The following is a 6,456-nucleotide window of genomic DNA, read 5'->3' on the forward strand; positions in this document are numbered from 1 at the left end:
CTCTTTCCTGTCTGGGAAGCTCTTTATCTAACATTCCATTTTCATCGAAAGCCTTGCTAGGTAGAGTATTCATGGTTGTAGGTTCTTGTTTTTTTTCATAATTTTGAATATTTCTTGCCATTCCCTTCTGGCCTGCAAAGTTTCCATTGAAAAGTCAGCAGACATTCTTATGGGGGTACCCGTGTAAGTAACTAGCTGCCTTTCTCTTGCTGCTTTTAAGATTCTCTTTGTCTTTGATCTTTGGCATTTTAATTATGATGTGTCTTGGTATAGGTCTGTTTGAATTCCTCTTGTTTGGGACTCTTTGTGCTTCCTGAACTTGTACATCTAATTCCTTTTCCAGGTTAGGGAAGTCTTCTGTCATCATTTCTTCAAATAGATTCTCAGTCCCTTGCTGTCTCTCTTCTCCTTGGGGTACGCCTATGATCTGGATATTGTTATACTTCATGTTGTCCCAGAGGTCTCTTAAGCTATCCTCATTTTTTTAAAAATTCTTTTTGTTGTTCTGATTGGGTGTATTCTGCTACTTTGTCTTCTAGTTTGCCGATTCAGTCTTCTGCTTCATCCAATCTACTCTTAAATCTTTCTGTTGTATTCTTCCTTTCAGTTATTGTATTCCTCATTTCTGCCTGGTTTGTTTTTATGGTTTCTATGTCCTTTTTTATGCTGTTGAGGTTCTCATTGTGCTCATCCATTCTCCTCATAAGTTTGTTGAGCATCCTTATAACCATTATTTTGAACTCTGTCTCTGGTAGGTTGCTTGTCTCCATTTCATTTAGCTTATTTTCTGGAGTTTTCTCCTGTTGTTTCATTTGTGGCATGTTTCTTTGTTTTCTCATTTTATTAGCCTCTCTGTGTTTGTTTCTATGTATCAGGAATATTTGTTTAGTCTCTCAGCCTTGGCCAGATGGCCTGATGTGGAAGGTGTCCTGTGTGGCCCAGTGACACACTCTCCCTGATCTCTTATGCCAGGGGCTCTGGACGTGATCTTTGTGTAGGTTGTGTGTGATCTTCTGTTGTCACCAAGCCTTTATGTCGTTAGTAGATTAGTGGATGGTATTAATGCTCAGGCTGTCTAATTGTAGGAATTGGCTGCCCCCACAGAGTAAGAATTGTTGTGTGGGAGCTGATGTCACTGAGTGGGATTTGCCCCAGCAGGCTTGTGTACTTGTTGCAACCATCCTTTGTGTGTATCACTAATGGGACTAGTTGGGACTTGCTCCGCTGTGGTCTGGTGTCAGCCGTCAGGTGTGTTGATTTTGTGGCCCATTGGGAAGGGCTTCCCCGTAGGCCAAGGTCAGCCACTGCTTTTGATTGCTCAGGGCTACCTGGTGAGAACTACAAAGCAATCTACAGATGGTTGTTGCCCATCTGTAGATTGCAGAGGGACTCGTGCTCCTCAATGCCTGACACTGCCTGTTAGTTGCCTGTAAGTCTCTGAAACTGAATGAACCTCTGGGTGATATGTGTGTTGGGTGGCGTAGGGACCCTGGGAGTCTCCTGGGTCTATTGAATAAATTTCTCCCTGCCACTGCAGTATCAGTTTACTTGCCAACTCTGTCTCTGTGGCTCCCTGTATAAGTTTCCAGTTGTAGCAATGTCAGCTGCTATCCACCCTGGGCCTAAATGCACTACCCCAGGGCAGGAGCAGCTGCCTATCAACGTGCAGCAGGCACTTTGTGTATTGGATGGGACAAGAGCTCAGACAGTCAAGGGCCATTAGGCCAATATAGACCCCTGCATTCCCCTCAAGAGCTATTGCAACTGGTACACACAGCAGTGGTCTGTCCACAACTATTTTCCTCAAAATGCACTCACTGTGCTAGCCAAGGTCTGTTGCTTGCACTGACTGCACAACCCCAGAGCAAAGCAGTGCACAAGAGGATGCTTGTCAATGGGCTGCAAGCACTTTGTGGCTTGGGTGAAGTGAAATCTCAGGAGACAAGGTCTGTTCAGCCAATATAGCTTCAGTTTTGCTGCAACTTCTGTGTCTAGGCATTCCCTCTGTAGACACAGAACACAGTGAGAGCAGCTGCCATCTGAGGTGGTCCCACAGACACATGTGCTCCCCAGACACGATATTGCAACTCTTGCAGGCAGCAAAGGTCTACCTGCCTTTGATTTCAGTGCATTGCCCACCCTGTGCCAGCCAATGTTTGTTGCCTGTGTGGATTGGGAGATCAGGGGAGAGGAGAGGCAGGGCTGTGGCAATTTATTGACAACGGGCTGCCTGGGGCAATTTGTGGGTAGGGTGGGACCTAGTCTCAGAGAGACAATGACAGACAGATCAATAGGCCTCAGTCTTATGGCACCTTTGGTAACCTTTCTGGAGTCTCAGATCACAGCAAGACCAGCTGCTGTCAGGAACTGGCCCACAGGATCCCGATATTCACCCAAGTTCATGTTGGCAACAGTGATCTGCCTGACTCTCTCAGAAATGGGGCTCACAGTGCTGGCTGACCACTGGGAATACTTGGTCCTGAATCAGAGCAGGGCTTTGCAGCCATCCAGCAAGAAATGCTCTGAGCAATCTGCAGGTTGGGTGGAATGGGCTGATTCCCTCAGTCCAGCGCTTCCTAATGGCTCTGTAGAAGGGGTCTACACAGTCAAGCTGGTATAGGGGGGCCGAACTAAGGCACAATGGTAGCTGCCCTTCCAGCCTTCATTCTGGCGCCAGGTAATGCAGACTTTCTCAGAATGAATCCCACGCAAGCCTCTGACCCACCACCGGTATCCAGGGTAAGTGTCCGCAGGTCAGAAAGCCTATGCGTGAGTCCTTCAAAGGGATGTCTAGGGATGCAGTTTCCTTCTGTCTCACCCAGACAGCCAGAATCCCTTCTGGTTTCTACAGTCAGAGTTAATGGAACCTCTTCTTCCCTGGGCTGGGGAGCCTCCAGATTAGACCAGGAATCCCCTCTACTTCAGGAGAGCCTCCGCAGCCTCACTCCCCCTCCTGGTGATCCTCTACCATCTACAAGTGCGGGTGCAGCCTTATTCATGACTTTGCCCCTCTTACCAGCTTCGATGTGGCTCCTTTATATTATCAGATGTAGGCATTATGATTGGCTGGATTTCAGGTGATTCTCCACGTTGATTATTTTATAACTTGGTTGTAATTTCACTGTGGACCTGGGAGGAGATGAGCCCTGCTATTACCTAGTCTACCATCTTCCCCCACTCCTCTTCAATTTCTGGGAAAAAAGTAGAATACACTTCTATTAATGCCCAGGTGGAGAAATAGTCCATTAAACACCATGAACAACCAAGGTGACAAGGCAGCTCAGAAAGAAAAAGAAAAATCTCTAGAAAATAAGCTTGCAGACAGAAATATGCAACTTAAATGACAGAGAGATACGAAATAAGTCATATCAACAATTTCAGGAATTGAAAAAACAACTAGATGAGTCGAATGAGTTCTTTAGCAAGGGGATTGAAACCCTCAAAAAGAACCGAATAGAACTTCTGGAGATAAAGAACACACTGCAAGAGTTGAAAAATGAAATAGCAAGCTTGGGAAATAGAGTCAACAAAATGGAGGAAAGGGTCAGTGATATCGAAGACAGAAATCTAGAAATAAATCAGAAGGAGGAAGGGAGGAACCAAAGAATGAGAAATAATGAAAGAGAAATACAAGAATTAGCTGATACTATCAGGAGAGAAAGCATAAGAAAATGGGCATTCCCAAAGAGAAGGAAAAGGAGCAGGGATTAGAAAGCATTTTCGGACAAGTAGTTGATGAGAATTTCCCAAATCTAAAAAATGAGCTGGAGCTTGGAATTCAAGAAGTCAACAGAATATCCAATTATCTCAACCCAAAAAGGCCTTCACCAAGACACATTCTTTTAAAATTATCAAAAATCAATGACAAAGACAGAATTCTCAGTGCAGCCAGTGAAAAGAAGATGGTAACCTATAAAAGAAAACCCATTCGATTTTTATAGTACTTCACAGTACAAGCCTTACAAACCAGAAAGGGAGTGGAATCAATATTCAAACTCTTAAATGAAAAGAACTATCAGCCAAGAATAATGTATCCAGCTAAGCTCTCCTTTACATATGAAGGAGAAATAAAGACCTTTCCAGACATACAAAAATTGAGGGAATTCTCCACTACAAGGCCTGCACTGCAGGACATACTGAAAGGGGTCAGCTCACCTAAAACAAAATGAGAAAAAAAAAAAGCATAATTAGGAGTAAGGTGACTAGCAGGCTCATAGAAGCAGAGGCGTGTAACTCTTACTAGGAGCAGGGCATTATAAGCTTAAAAATAAGTGATTTGCTATAGTAAGATAGTAATAAATGTTCAGCATGCATACGGACAAATTGAGATAACAATGACTGAAAAGGGGAGGATTCAAAGATCCAAGTTTGCAAAGTGAAATGGAGATAAGGCACAGGTGAAAAAATGGACTACTATATATATAAAACTATCCTCTACATATTCATAATGGTAACCACACACCAAAGATTCAGAATTGAAGTATATAACATAAAACAAGAAGAACCAGAAGAAAAACCCAACAACAACAAAAAACAGACATACAAGGACAAGGAAGCAATGGAAACACTGAGCTACCAGAATACAAAAGATAAAATGGCCATAAGAGGACCTCATATTTCAATAATCACCCTAAATGTAAATGGATTGAACTCACCAATAAAAAGGCACAGAGTTGCGGAATAGGTTAAAAAAAAAAAAAACCCAACCATATGCTGCCTCCAGGAGACACATCTCAGCTCCAAACACAAATATATACTCAAAGTGAAAGGGAGGAAAGTGATATTTCAAGCAAATGCATTCAGAGAATAGCGAGAGCAGCAGTACTAATCTCAGATGAACTAGACTTCAAAATAAAAAAGGTAAAAAAGGATACTGAGGGAAAGTTCATAGTGCTAAAGGGAATCATGCACCAAGAAGACAACACTTATTAATATCTGTGCTCCCAATCAGGGAGCCCCAAAATATATAAAGCAATTACTAACAAAACTAAAAGGAGAAACAGACCAAAACACTACCGTAGTAGGAGACTTAAATATCCACTGTCAGATATGGACAGATCATCCAAACAGAAAATCAATAAGGAAATAACATCCTTAAATGACACATTAGACCAACTGGACATAATTGACATTTATAGAGCCTTCCATCCCAAAGCAGCTATTTATACATTCTTCTCTAGTGCACATAGAACATTCTCAAGAATCGATCACATACTAGGACACAGAGATAGCCTCAACAAATATAAGAGGATTGAAATCATACCAACCATATTCTCTGATCATAATGCTTTGAAACTAGAGATCAACTGCAAAAAGAAATCAGGAAGAAACACAAATACATGGAGAGTAAACAACATGCTACTGAAGAATAACTGGGTCAGAGAAGAAATAAACAGAGAGATCAAGACATACATAGAAACAAATGATAATGATAGTACAACATATCAAAAATTTGGGACACAGCAAAAGCAGTCATACGAGGAAAGTTCATATCATTGCAGGCCTATCTCCAAAAACAAGAATGAGCCCAAATAAACAATCTAATGCTTCATCTTAAAAAATCTAGAAAAGGAAGAACAAATGAGGCCTAAAGTTAGCAAAAGGAAAGAAATAATCAAAATTAAACCAGAAATAAATGAAATTGAAATAAAAAAAATAGAAAAAATGGAACAAAGAGCTGGTTCTTTGAGAAGATTAAGAAAATTGACAAACCCCTGGCTAGACTCACTAAAGAAAAAAGAGAAAGGACACAAATAAACAAAATCAAGGATGAAAGAGGGGAAATTACAACTGACATCGCAGAAATACAAAGAATCATGCAAGAATACTATGAAAAAGTATATAACACCAAATTTAGTAACCTAAAAGAAATGGACGAGTACTTGGAAAAATACAACCTTCCTAGACTGAATTAAGATCTGGAAAATCTAAATAGACCAATCAGCAGTATGGAAATTGAAGCAATCATCAAAAAGTAGTTCAGGACCAGATGGCTTCACCAGTGAATTCTACCAAACATTCAAAGAAGATTTAATACCCATTCTAAAGAAGATTTAATACCTATTCTTCTCAAACTCTTCCAAAAAATGGGCAAAGGACCTGAACAAACACTTCTCCCTAGAGGACATACAAATGGCCAAAAATCTTTGAAAAGATGCTCAACATTGCTAGGGAAATGCAAATGAAAAACACAATGAGATACCATTTCACATCTGTTAGAATAGCTATAATCAACAGGACAAGTAATAAATGTTGGAGAGGTTGTGGAGAAAAAAGAACCCTCATACACTGCTGATGGGACTGCAAATTGGTACAGTCAATATGGAAAACAGTATGGAGGTTCCTCAAAAAACTAAGAATTGATCTACCATATGATCCAGCAATCCCTCTACTGGGTATTTACACCCAAAGACTTGAAAACTCATATCCGAAAAGATATTTGCACACAGATGTTCA

This window comes from Pteropus vampyrus, unplaced genomic scaffold (genome assembly GCF_000151845.1).
Source record: "Pteropus vampyrus isolate Shadow unplaced genomic scaffold, Pvam_2.0 Scaffold681, whole genome shotgun sequence".
Taxonomy (NCBI): domain Eukaryota; kingdom Metazoa; phylum Chordata; class Mammalia; order Chiroptera; family Pteropodidae; genus Pteropus; species Pteropus vampyrus.